The sequence below is a fragment of the Kogia breviceps genome, chromosome 8, assembly GCF_026419965.1.
Source record: "Kogia breviceps isolate mKogBre1 chromosome 8, mKogBre1 haplotype 1, whole genome shotgun sequence".
NCBI lineage: Eukaryota > Metazoa > Chordata > Mammalia > Artiodactyla > Physeteridae > Kogia > Kogia breviceps.
This window is the reverse complement of record NC_081317.1, coordinates 6795889-6809330: the sequence shown is the minus strand read 5'-3', so window position 1 is coordinate 6809330 and position 13442 is coordinate 6795889. Positions and strand designations below refer to the sequence as shown.

At 58.8% G+C, this 13442-nt stretch overlaps 1 long non-coding RNA gene across 2 annotated transcripts; it reads left to right on the top strand.

Moving 5' to 3' along the window:
- Nucleotides 1–4178: 4178 nt before the first annotated feature.
- Nucleotides 4179–9088, top strand: LOC136794709 (uncharacterized). 2 transcript variants are annotated; one of them, XR_010841838.1, is made up of 4 exons: nucleotides 4179–4839; nucleotides 4945–6873; nucleotides 7049–8244; nucleotides 9012–9088. It is a non-coding gene; the product is annotated as an uncharacterized lncRNA (long non-coding RNA). The 2 variants fall into 2 exon arrangements; XR_010841837.1 differs by lacking the exon at nucleotides 9012–9088 and having other exon boundaries at nucleotides 7049–8489.
- Nucleotides 9089–13442: the final 4354 nt, after the last annotated feature.

The following is a 13442-nucleotide window of genomic DNA, read 5'->3' as shown; positions in this document are numbered from 1 at the left end:
TCTGAGGCGGCGTGGCGCGTGGGGGTGGGGCCCTCGTGAGCTCTGCTGAGGGGTTTGGGGTCCAGGCTGGGAACTGTCTGTGGGAAGGGCCTGGGGGGATGGGGGGAGGCAGCCCCATCTGCGAGGCTGGCGCCCTAGGTTAGGGTTCGGCGTGGAGGTGGTGAGGAGCAGTCTGCTTTAGGCTGTGTTCAGAGGGTCGCCGACAGGAGGAAGGGGGAGAGGGAGAAGAGTAGCCAAGGACAGCCCCAGGCCCTGGCACGTGTGGCTGGATGCCGCTTCCTGAGGTGGGGCTGGGTGGGGAGGGCGTTTGCCGCCGGGCGTGGGGATGCTGTTAGCCGCCAAGCGGGGGTGTGGGCTGGGCAGGTGGCCCCGGGGCAGCCGGGCTGCCGCGGTGCACGAGGGACTGCGCAGCAAGTGATGGGTCCCAGGCTCCCCCGCTCGCTGGATGGTGGGAGGTGAAGGAGAGAAGGGACCGACTCTGGACACACCAGCGGGTAGCCTGCGGGCAGTGCCGTGAGGGACCCTGGAGGTGGTGGCGACACGCCCGGACGTGTGACTAAGGACAGAGGCAGGGCCCTGGGTCTTTGTGTCCTTGCGAAGGGCTGCTCCAGGTGGGGGGGAGCTCGGGAGTGGGCTCGGGAGGGAGCGGGGACGGAACACGGAGGTGCAGGTGAGCCTGGCGCCCGCGCTGAGGCTCGGTGAGGGGCTTGTGGAAGCACAGCGGTCCCCCATCCGAGCCCCCCTGCCCGGAAGCAGGGGTGTGGAGCTGGGCGGTGTAGTTGCTTTGCTCTTTACCGATGCCCCGCTTCCCCCTTCAGCAGTTTTGTTGTGAGGGGAGCAGAGACTGGGAGGGCGGGCGGGGGCTCAAGGTCGGGGAAGCCTTTGGAAGGGGTGATGTTCAGGCCGGTTGCAGGCTGCTGTGTCCGCTGTATGCTGGGGGCGACCCGGGAGAGGGGAGAGGGTGGCGATGCCGGCCTGAGGGGAGAATTGATGCCAGCGGGCCTTGGAGAAGGCGCCAGGCTGCGGGTCCTTTCTCACGGAGGGAAGGCAGACCCTTGGCATCCATCAGGCGGACTGTACTGGGTTTAGCTCTGCAGGGAATGACGAGGCCATCAGCTGCCGTGGGGCGGGGAAGGGCGGGATGTGGGCACGGGCTTCGGGGCAGGGTGGGGAGCCCACGCAGGACCTGGGAGATGGAACACGGCGACGGTTCCTGCCGCCTGCCCACCTGTGCTCTGTGAAGGACGGCTGCGCTGCTGCCATCCCCCGAGGGCCAGCGGGTCCCAGGGAAATCTGCGGGTGGGGCTGGCCCCCAGAGCTGGAGGGGCGGGGGTGTCGGCTTCCCAGCATCCTGGGCCATAGAGGCCCCAGGGAACAAGTTGAACTCCAGCTGTGTTCCCTTCTGGCTCAAAGGGGCTGAGGCCAAGCCGTGCTCAGGGGAGGTGAGAGCAAAGGGGCTTTCTTCTAGGAGGAGAATTCCAGGCAGGAGCTGGGTTGGAAGGAGAGCAAAGATGAAGGCTTCTTGTGCCCCAGACTCGTACCCAAGTCGGGTGACAGGTTTTCCATGAATCCGAAAAGCATGAAGCGTACGCTCCGTACTAGGGAACGTGGAGGTGAGAAGGTGAGAGTCCTACTTTCCAGAAGCTTCTGACTTAGTGGGAGGAATAAGAGCCAGCGGGCCGGCCGCGGGGGAGGGGGTATGAGGGACTCTGGGGGAGCGGGGGGTGGGGTGGGGGGGGAAGGCTCTGTGGAGGAGGTGACATTCTAGCAGGGCCTGGAATGTGGGCACGGGGGGGGGGGGGGCTTTCTGGCGGGGGCGCGCTGTGAGCAGAGATGCCAATGTTGGGCCACAAGAGGCAGCGCTGCAGGGCGGCCGCCGGCCATGAAGGGCTCTGGGCCGCCTCTGCGAGACTCCCAGAGCCCTCTCCGCAGCCCCCCCCAGACAGGCCACACGACTGCATCCCGTGATCTGCGAATGGGTGTGTTTGATGGCTTTTCTCCACTAGAAGATGAACCACAGGAGGACACGGACCAGCTCACTGCTGGATCCCAGTGCAAGCAGAGACTGGCACACAGCGGGCAGCGGTAAACGTCGAAGAAGTGACCAGGGGGGGCGTTTAACTGGCCGCTTTGTGTGTGTGTGGGCGGGGGGAGAGTGAGAGTGAGAGTGAGAGAGAGAGAGAGAGAGGGAGGGGGGGGAGAGAGTGAGGGAGAGAGAGGGAGGGGGAGAGGGAGGGAGAGAGAGAGGGAGAGAGGGAGAGAGTGAGGGAGAGAGTGAGGGAGAGAGAGAGGGAGAGAGAGAGAGAGAGGGAGAGGGAGAGAGGGAGGGAGAGAGAGGGAGAGAGAGAGAGAGGGAGAGAGGGAGAGAGGGGGGAGAGAGGGAGGGAGAGAGAGGGAGGGAGAGAGAGGGAGGGAGAGAGGGAGAGGGAGGGGGGAGAGAGGGAGGGAGAGAGGGAGAGAGAGGGAGAGAGAGGGAAGGAGATAGAGGGAGAGAGAGGGAGAGAGAGAGAGGGAGGGAGAAAGGGACAGGGAGATAGAGGGAGAGAGAGGGAGAGAGAGAGAGAGGGAGAGAGAGGGAGAGAGAGGGAGAGAGAGGGAGAGAGAGAGAGGGAGAGAGTGAGGGAGAGAGAGGGAGAGAGAGAGGGAGAGAGAGGGAGGGAGAGAGAGGGAGAGAGAGGGAGAGGGAGGGAGAGAGAGAGGGAAGGAGAGGGAGAGAGAAAGAGGGAGAGAGTGAGGGAGAGAGAGAGGGAGAGAGAGAGGGAGGGAGAGGGAGAGAGGGAGGGAGAGAGAGAGGGAAAGAGAGGGAGAGAGTGAGGGAGGGAGAGAGAGAGGGAGGGAGAGAGAGAGGGAAAGAGGGAGAGAGTGAGAGAGGAAGGGGGAGAGAGAGAGAGAGAGAGGGAGAGGGGGGGGGAGAGGGAGAGGTAGGGAGAGAGGGAGAGAGTGTGGGAGGGAGAGACAGAGGGAGAGAGTGGGAGAGGGAGAGAGAGGGAGAGAGAGGGAGAGTGAATGCTAGATTGCCCAGTTGCGATTTTGGAAGCTCAGGGCAGTTTTCTTGGTGCTGAGTTGGAAGCTGTGCTGGTGCCTGTGCCCAGGTAGGAGATGTTAAAGGACCTGTGAAGGGTAGAGAGAGTCCTTGGGCGTGGAACAGGAAGATTGGGGTGGCATTTGGTGCCGAGGGAGAGTGTGAGGTTCTTGATGGCCCTGGGGACACCCCCTCTGTGCCAAGGAGGACCCCAGGGGAAGGAAGACATCTGGGTGGGAAGGGGTTCTGAGTTTTGAAGAGCTCTGTCAGGTAGACATGTTAGACCTGGCTGATTGGGAGGCTGGCAGGGCTGCTGAGACCCAGTCCCCAGTGCGGAGGGGGAGCCCGAGGCTGCAGGGACTTCCAGGACTACCCGCCCCAAGTCCACACCCCTCCCCGCCCCGCACCTCCGCTGCCCTGCCAGTGCTGCAGCCTGAGGCTGCCTTCCCACCCCCTGCTCTCTGAGCTCCAGAGGCCCTGGCCTCCTCTCTGTTCCTCAGACTCTCCAGGCCACTGAATAGTTCGGATTTGGCCCCTTCCCCAGAACCCTTTTCCCCCCTGGGAGCCCCTGGCCCCTCTTCAAGGCTCAGCTGAGGCCTCACTTCTTCTGAGAGGCCTCACCTGGCCCCCTAGACCAGGGCAGGTATACTGAATGTGCTTGCGTGGCCGCCCTCCTGTCCCTGCTCTGAGCGCTGGGCACACCCAGCTCTGGGCACTCCGTGTGTCTGTGCAGCTGCTCCAGGATCTTTGGGGAGAATGGGGGGGGCAGCCATCTAGTTGGAAGATGGGGTGGTAGGGGGCTGCTTGCTCTGCAGACACAGCTTCCCTTTCCTTGGGGTTCCTTGGTGGGGGCTGAGGCCCTCCCCCCATCGCTCAGCGCCCACTGTCACTGCTCCCTGCCACGTCCCTCTGGTCTCCCCGCTGTCCCTCCAAGGGTGCTGGGGGCGTATCTGTGAATGGCTGTGATGGAGTTAGGGGCACTGCCCAGGAGAATCGGGAGGGAGGAGAGGAGGCTGGGCACCCGGCCTGGAGGCAGGGAGACGCTGCTGAGGCAGAGGGGGTGCTCAGCCTGTCCACTGCTGTTCTGAGGCCAGCCGGCCAGCACAGGAGCTGGGTGCGCGGGGGACCCCGAGGGGTCCCCCTGAGGCCACGGGGACAGCGGTGGAAGTGCAGTGGGCAGCGCTGGGGAACCTGAGAGCAACGGCAGGCTGAGGACCAGAGCCACGGGGGAAGGGGGTGCTGGAGAGGCTGGCTCGCATTGGTTCATTCATCCAGCAAACGTCACTGGAGCCCACTGTGCTCCAAGCCCTGTGCCAGGCGCTGGGGTGCTGCCGTGGGCAAGACAGACAACTCCCCCTGCTCCCCGGCACTCCTCCTGGAGCCTGTTCCAGCATGACTTCTCCCTGCGGAACACTGGACAGCCCCTGTGTGTCCAGCAGCGGGGGATTGTTGGAGACCAGATGGAGAAACCGTACAATGGGCCATCAGATGATGTGCTTATCCATTTATTCTTTTGGAGGATGCTTATGACCAGTTGTGAAGCAGGGAAGGCAGCTGTAACAACTATGGGTGAAGTACACCCGCTTTTTGTAAGGAATTGAAAAAATCTACATTTTTGATCGCTCCGTCTCTCTCTTTGTCCATCTACACGGACAAAGGACCAGAAGGCTGTTTCTCTAGATAGTAATGTGCTTATCCCTGGGTGGTGGGGATGTGAGGGTTTTGGTGAAATCCGTAGTGCTTTTTCTGCCTCCAAAAGATGGTTATGAAAATGTTTAACATTACTGAACCGCAAAAGAAAAAGCAAAGGATTGTGGGTAAGTTTTAACTTTGCTTGTTGTTTTTCACATTTGATTTTTAAATCTTTCTATAGTGTCCACATATCATTTTTTTAAAATTAAAAAAAAAATTTTCCCTTCAAGAGCGCTGGAGTCTGGTGTACCTCTGGCAGAGAGGCAGGAGGGAGAGAAGCAGGAGGGGAGACTTGCTCAGATATATCAGGAGGCAGGACGTGAGTTCTAGCAGTCTTCCTGCGAGGGAGGAGAGCTACTGGGGGACCTGTGATGAGGGCTCCTGCAGGCTGGACCCCGCGAGGTAGCTGGGATTCCTCTCGGAGCCTTTGGATGCGGAAAGTTGAGGTGAGTCAGTGGCTCCTTGCTGGGCACCTGCAGGATCCCAGCAGACAAGAGTTGGGTCCAGAAACCAATCCCAGAGGGGAGGTGCACTTTCTCCTGCCTGTGACGTGGATTGGCGGTGGACGTGGTCGTGGTTATAAACCAAGGGACAAATGGGATGGATGGTTCCATTTTTCTCAACACTTTCAGTACCGCAGAGGCTGGTTTCCTGAGTCCCAACAAAGGGGCAGAGCCCCGAAGCCCCATCCCCCACTGAGCACGGGCCCCGTTGAAGGCACCATGTCCAGCTCCAGGGAAGCTGGGAACGGCGCAGGCTCTCTAGGGAATGTGACAGTGGAGAGGACCCGGGAGCCAGGCAGGCCTGTGTGATGACTTGAACAAGGCCCTTCACCTCTCTGAACCTCTCAGTTCTCTTCTTTGTGTGTGTGGATGGCAGTCCAGAGCCGTGACGCCGAGGTAGCGTGTCAACAGTGCCCGGCACAGAAGTCGACTCCCCACATGCAGAAAGAAGCGGGAGGTGCAACCCCTCCCACGGGGCATCCGGCTGTGTCCCTGGCTGGTCTCAATTCGCCGCCACTGCTCCAGAACACTTGGCACCCTCTCCAGCTGGATTTTTGCTGACCTCTAGACAGACCTCTTGCGTGTGGACACACCCCTTTCCCCTCCTTATTTGCTTGGGACTAGATTGGGGCTTTGCAGAAGGGATAGCGCAAAGGCAAGCAGAGTGCAGGCACTTCGTCCCCAGATAACTAGAGTCCAGCCCTGGGCGGGGGGGCCGCAGGTGGACCAGACTGCCCAGACCTCCACCTGCAGACATTCAGGATGGTCTGCTCCCTGAGCAGACCCTTCTGGACCTGGCTCCCTAACTTCTGCAAGGGGTGGGGAGTGCAGTGGTCAAGCTGAGCGTGGGCTCAGGACTCAGCTCTTGTACTTGCAGCTGTGTGACCTTGAGCCAGTTACTTAACCTGTCTGAGCCTCAGTATCCTCATGTATAAATTGGGGATAAACAAACATGGCCTTACAGGGGTTATTGCACGATCCATTGGAGGGGGACCTCTCAGCACTATCTTGTTTGATCCTCACAAGTCCCCCTGTGGGATGGGTGTGTGGTGACCGAGGCACAGGGCTCAGGATTTCCCGGGTAAGAAGTATTCACACCCAGACCATCGAGCCCCAACACGGACATTCTAACCCTTGAGCTACCTTATGGCTTTTAGTTCCTCATAGAGGTTTCAGGATGATACAAGAGGGCCTGAGGGGGGTGATGGGCACCGTAGATGATGGGAGGGGAGTGGGGAGGCTTCCCTGCGAGTGGGACCAGCGCCCCTGGCAGCGAGAACCCCTGGAAAGGCTCTGAGGTGCAGCTAGGGCGTGACTGTCCCACTGCTGGCTGCCGACCCAGGCCTGACCTCCAGCCTGGAACACACTGGCCTGGTGAGTCCTCCTGGATGAACGAGCTCCTCTAGGGGCTGCTCCCGCCCCACTCTATGCACGTTCCTGGCCCCCCATTTCCTCATTTGCCACTGCTGCTCCAGGCCCCAGAAGCCACATGCACCCTGACCGCTGGAGGTGTCCCCACGGACCCTGGAGCTGGTGGCTCCTGAGCTCAGCCTGTATGTCTGAGCCTGGGTGAAAGTGCCTAAAAGCATGTCTCACCTCATCCTCACCATGGGCCGACTATGTACCCATTTCTCAGAGGAGGAAACCGAGGCTCAGGTGGGTCAAGGCACTGGCTGGACAGGGGAGGTGTTGGGTCTCTTTCCTGTCAAAGCTCATGCTCCTCTAGCCTCTCCCCGGGGCCCGAACTGAAGCCTCGGGGTGGCCCTGGCTACCCTGTGCTGTCTCCACTCAGGTGACCTGAGAGCCCTCCTCCTCTTCCTGCTTTTCACAGCCCATCTCTCCAGGACTGGCCCTGTCTGAGAGGCACCTTCTCCCAGAGCCCCGTTTCTGGAGGCAGGGCTGGTTCACACAAAGACAAAGAAGCAGGATAGCAAGGCCGGTAATGACAATTCTGGCAGATAGCCATGTGTCAGCCCGCAAGATGTGCTTTACATGTGCCTTCGCGGAGTCCCCACAGCGAGCCAGGAAATTGGCATCGCTTTCACATTTTAGGGACAATGAAACTGGGACTTGGAGGATTTTAGTGACGGCCCAAGCTTTCTAGCTCCTCCTGTGGAGTCAGGGTGGAACCAGGCTTGTCTGATACGGCTCCTCCGTTGGTCAGCAGGACGAGGCACTTCCAGCTGCGCGGGAGGAAGACGTCTCTGCAGCAGTGGAAACTGCTTACGGCCCGTGGCCCCTGGCTCTCCCCTCAGACCCAGGCAGCCCCTCCCCGTGGACAGCACCCATCTGGCCCCCAACTCAGGCATCAGCCTGTCTTCCATTCCCCCAATCCAGCCCATGAGCAGGTCTCATTGGGTCCATCCGACGTATAACCTCAACCTGTCCACTTCTCCCTGAACTGCCCCGTGGCCACCTTGGTCTCAGCCACTGTCAGCTCTCATTGGACCCCTGTGGCAGCCTCCTCTCTGGTCTCCTGACTCCACTCTGCCCTCTGAACCCACATTTCACGCTGAGCCAATCAAAGGGGTGTCCCATCGCTTCTCACCGCCGACGGAAAAACCCACTACGTGATCTGACCCCTGTGACCCTCTCCACTCTCCTCCCGCTTGCTGAGCTCCCTCCCTGGCTGTCTAAGGTGCCAAGCTCACTCCTGCCCCAGGAGTTCCCTCTCCCGGGAACCTGCTGTGCCCTCTGCTTGGACTGCCCGGGCCCCAGGGGGAGCAGTGGCTCTGTCTGGTTGTTTCGGGCTCAGCTCAGATGCTGCCACCTCCCGGGGGCCCTCCCTGCCTTCTCTGAGTTGAGAGGGAGCCTCGCCCACGCCCGCTGTTCTCCGGCCTGACGTAGGCCCCTGCGGTCGTCGTCTTCCTGACTCTCATCATGATCTGCGATTCTGTTGTCTGCTGACTCGTTCGCTTGGTGACCCTCTCCTCTCTCCGTAGATTGTGAGCTCGGTGGGGGCAGGCCGCGGGATAACCTGGTCACCCCTGAATCGCCAGTGCCTGGAACAGCGGCCGCCTCACGCATGTAGGTGCCCAGTAACTCCTTGTGGAGTGAATGAATGCATACAGCTCCCTGTCCCTGGACTTGTTCTAGAAAAAGCTGGACTGCGTGTGCCGGACGGGGGCCTCGGGGGCCGAGTTGCCCTTCCCCCGGGTCCAGCGCAGGAGCTCTGTGGCGCCACGGAGGGTCAGGCCGGCGGGACAGGTTCCCAGGGTCCCGAGCTCTGAGGAGTCACCGTTCTGTGGTTCACTCAGAGAACCGCAGGGCAGCACTCTTTTTTTTTTTTTTTGCGGTACGCGGGCCTCTCACTGCTGTGGCCTCTCCCGTTGCGGAGCACAGGCTCCGGATGCACAGGCGCAGCGGCCACGGCTCACGGGCCCAGCCGCTCCGCGGCACGTGGGATCCTCCCGGACCAGGGCACGAACCCGCGTCCCCTGCATCGGCAGGCGGACTCTCAACCACTGCGCCAGTGGGGAAGCCCTGGGCAGCACTCTTGATGGACGCAGGATAGACCATGTGAACCTGGGTAGGCTGAGTCTGTGGGAGCTCCCCAAGGGTGGAGAAGCAGAGCAGCAAGGACAGAGATGGAGCGGGAGTGGTCCTGCTTTGGATAACGTACAGATGCCCCCTGACATAGGAGGGGAAGGTCCAAGTGTTCATCCTGGCACTCAGGGCCCTCCCTGAAACAGTTGAGCCCCCTTGCTGGCCTCCTTTCCGCATCTGAGGCCTCCCCCTTGGGTCTCCTCTGCTTCGTTGATGGGGGCCAGCACTTATTCATACCATCTTTCCAGTGCCTCCCTGACCCAGAGAAGTGGGTCCATTCAGTCAACAGAAGTTTATTGAGCGGGGCTTCCCTGGTGGCGCAGTGGTTAAGAATCCACCTGCCAATGCAGGGGACATGGGTTCGAGCCCTGGTCCGGGAAGATCCCAACATGCCTCAGAGCAACTAAGCCCGTGCGCCACAGCTACTGAGCCTGCACTCTGGAGCCCGCGAGCCACAACTACTGAGCTCACGGGCCACAACTACTGAAGCCTGGAGCCCGTGCTCCGCAACAAGAGAAGCCACCGCAATGAGAAGCCCGCTCATCACAACAAAGAATAGTCCCCGCTCGCCGCAACTAGAGAAAGCCTGTGCACAGCAACAAAGACCCGGTGCAGCCAAAAACAAATAAATAAAATAATTTTTTTTAAAAAAAGAAGTTTATTGAGCACCTACTGTGTCCAGGAGCTGGGGGCAGAGCAGTAGGGTGATGACTTCCTGCCCTTGTGGAGTCTACAGTGTAGTGGGGAAGAGGGACAAATGGACAAATAAACCTAGAGTAAAACATCAGGCAGTGATAAAGGCTATGAAAAAAATAAGGGGGCTTCCCTGATGGCGCAGTGGTTGAGAATCCGCCTGCCGATGCAGGGGACACGGGTTCGTGCCCCGGTCCGGGAGGATCCCACGTGCCACGGAGCGGCTGGGCCCGTGAGCCATGGCCGCTGAGCCTGCGCGTCCGGAGCCTGTGCTCCGCAATGGGAGAGGCCACAACAGTGAGAGGCCCGCGTACCGCAAAAAAAAAAAAAAAAAAAGTTGAGAAAAAAATAAGGGAGAGTGCGATAGAGGGGTATTATCTTAGAGAGGTAGTCAGGGTGACATGTGAGCAAGAGTCAGCCACGGAAAGAGCTGTGAGAACAGGCCCGCAGAGGGAGCAGCACGTGCTAAGCCCCTGAGGTGGGAACAGCCTTGGCCGGTAGAAGGACAAGGCGGAGGCTGGAGGGCAGTGAGTGATGGGGAGGCGGGGGATGAGTGGAAAGGCAGCCAGGCTGGGCGGTGCAGAGCCGCCGTGTGGGCCCTAGAAGGACTTTGTACTTTGTTCCGAGCAGGCCGGCAGCCGTGGTGCGCTGCAGTCCCGCCAGCAGGCTTGCGAGAGCTGGTCGTGCAGTCTCTTTCCCACTGTGCGTTCGGTGATGTCACATCGGTAGCTTGGAATTGCCAAGGTGGGGAGTATTTGTACCACAGGGGTCGGCAGGTTCTACAGACGACCTCTGCCCCCCAACCCCCAACTGGTTTTAAACATTTACAGTACTGGGAAGTTTTGTTTTTGTTTTTTTGCCACACCACACGGAATGCAGGATTTTAGTTCCCCGAACAGGGAGCGAACCCGTGCCCCCTGCAGTGGAAACATGGCCTTAACCACGGCACCGCCAGGGAAGTCCCACTACTGGGAAGCTTTGAGTTGGGGTGGACTGTGACCTGCCATAAACAGTTTCAAATGTCAGAGGATGGGGAGAAGGAGAGTGGAGTGGACGGTAGGAGAGTGAGAGCAAAACTAGGAAGCCTAGGGACTTCCCTGGTGGTCCAGTGGGTAAGGCTCCATGCTCCCAATGCAGGGGGTCCAGGTTCGATCCCTGGTCGGGGAACTAAGATCCCGCCTGCCGCAACGAAGATCCTGTGCGCCACAACGAAGACCTGGCGCAGCGAAAATACATAAATAGAAATAAATAATAAAAACAAAAACTAGGAAGCCCAGTTAGCAGGTTAGTGCGGTGATCCAGGTGAACGATGGTGTGTCTGGACCAGGAGAGCAAAAGCAATTGTGGTGAGAAGAGGACGGGCTGTGAATCTCTTCTGAGGGGGAGCTGCCAGGATTTGCTGATGGACTGGATTTGGGTTTCTGAGGAAAGAAGGAGCCCAGATGTTCTGAGGTTTTTGGTCTGTGCAGCTTACTGGATGATGGTGCCATCGATGGAATGGGAAAAACTGGGGGTGGGGAGGAAGCAGGGGTTAGGGATCGTTCTCAGGGGGTTTGGGTTCAGACAGGTGAGCTCTGAGATGCTGGTACCCCGAGAGGACAGGTCATGCAGGTCTGGGACCCCTGAACTGCATTCAGCATAGAGGTCCCAGATGGAGATGGAGTTGTCAGCAAGTTGATGGGTCTGCATGAGTTTTGCTGGGAGGAGGTGACAGGAAAGGAGAAGGCGACCAAGGTCTGAGCCCAGAGTCTCCCCGCATTTAGAGGAAGGGGAGGAGGGCCCCGCAAAGGAGACTGGGGAGATATGAGCCAGGAGAATAGAACTAAATTGCTCTCTGCCCAGCTGATACTTCTGTTTTTTTGTTTTTTACACTAAGCATGAGGGGTGTGTCAAGGAAGGATATCAGGGGTTGGTGGCTGCGCAGCCCTCATTCTTCTGGGAAGAGAATCTCCCTTCCCTATGGAGAACCCATCAAAAGGGGCTGAAGTGGGCTGACCAATCCCCTAGTCTTAAGGATGGACACATGACCAGACCTGGCCAATCAGAGGACTCCTGCCTCCCCATCTGCTAAGACTAGTTCAGGGATTGAGCACATGACCCAAGCCGTGCCAAAGAGTGGCATCCCTGATACTTCCTGTTGGAGCTGTGGGAAAGATGCCCCTTCTGCCAGGGTTGCTAAGGTGGGAAAATGTTATCCCGCGGATGCTAGTGGCAGGGCCAGCTGTGTAATTGTGGGCCCGGTGCGAAATGGAAATGCAGGGCCCCCTGCTCAAAAAGCAGGAAAATGTGCCACTAATGGTGCCTAGAACGTGTTTCCTTCCTTCCGCAGGCTCTCAACTTGTCATGGTGTTTTTTGTTTGCTATTTAATGTCATTCTAAGTAAGGAAAAATAAACATTTTAAATGATTAACATGAATTTTACCATTCATCTCTATATTGTGCAATACCATAGTTTAAAATGCAAATATTAAGGTATTTAATTCGTGTCACACGAATTACACGATTTGTATTTTGTGGCTTGTCCCTGAGGGTGCCTTGAACTGGGCAGAAAAGACAAGCAGCAACCAGACTCGGGAAGGTTATAGGAGGAGCAGCTGGCTGAGGGGATATTCCAGAACCTCCCAGGCACCCCTCCATCCTGCCCTGCATGCCCACGTGCATGTTCCCTCCCTCCCTTGGGCCTGACGGTTGCTGAATTACCCCTTCCATCAACCACCAGACTAATGTCCTGAGTCCTGGCCCCGGGCTGGGACCTAGGCACCTCCCATTCCCACAAGCCCCGCCTCAACCTCCAACAGAGGGGTAACTCCCAAGGATGTCAGTACCCAGAGAGAGGGTAGGTAAGAGGCTCGCCCCCTCCTGCACATGGTCTCTGGTTGGCCGACCCAGGGCAACGAGGGCGGCCACCACGCCCTGCAATGCTGCTGGGCACGTAGCCTGACCCCCAACCCTCCCTAAGCCTGTGCCCAGGGTAGAGGGCAGTAGTGGTCACGCGGAGGAGGGAGGCCAGGCAGGCCTGGGGGCCAGAGTGGGGGCCAGAGGACCCGTCCCAGGGAGGCAGGATGGCATGTGAGTTGAAATTCTAAGCCCTCAACGGATGCTCTATTGTCCCATCAGACTTCACTTCCAAAACACAGATTCCAAGGCAAAACGATTATGGATTTCAAGACGGCATAAATGTGAAGCCCCATTAAGACAGCAGAGCGTTAAACCCCAGTCACGGAGTCTTTTGAACACATGGCCCTGGGTACTGGCCATGTGCCCGTGAAGCTGGCCTTGGCTGGTGGCCATCTTGCTCACGCCCCAGAGAAAACCTCAGAGGAGGCCAAGGAGAGACAGGAAATGCCAAGAGACAGTGAGCGAGCCCTGTTGACGTCATGTGAGCCTCTGGGTCCAGCTGTGCCTGGAGCTAAAACACCATGGACTTCCCAGTTCCAGAGCCAGTTAAGCTCTTCTTTGCTTAAGCCAGCTTTGGTTGAGTTTCTGAGGTGTGAATAAATGTGGGACCTGCCGAGGTGAGGATCCAGGCCTGGGAATCTGGAGACCTGGATTCCTTTCTTGGCTTAAAGAATTTTGGAACTGTCTGCCCATCCAAAATGTCTGTGGGTCACTCAGAGATCTGACTGCCCCCCACCCCCCACCCCGCTGCCGCCACATGGACTCGTTCTGTTCTTGGCCAGGTCCGTTATCTGTGTTAGACCTCCGGTTCTTTGTCCCAACAAAGGGTAGCTTTATTCCTCAGCCTTCCAGAGTTCCTCAGGCTGGCCGACGCGGGTGTCAAAGGAGACCCTCACGTCCCACCCTGGGGTGGGGGATGTATGCGTGTGTGTGGCTTGGTGCGTGGCTGGGAGCCAGGGGAGGAAAGTGAGCAAGCTGTGTGGGAACGTTCGACAAATGCCAGAAAATGACTGGACTGGGGGGGCAGAGCGGGGGTTGGAGAGGAGTTAGAGAGACCCAGGGGGTTGGGGGTGGGGAAGGGGCTGACT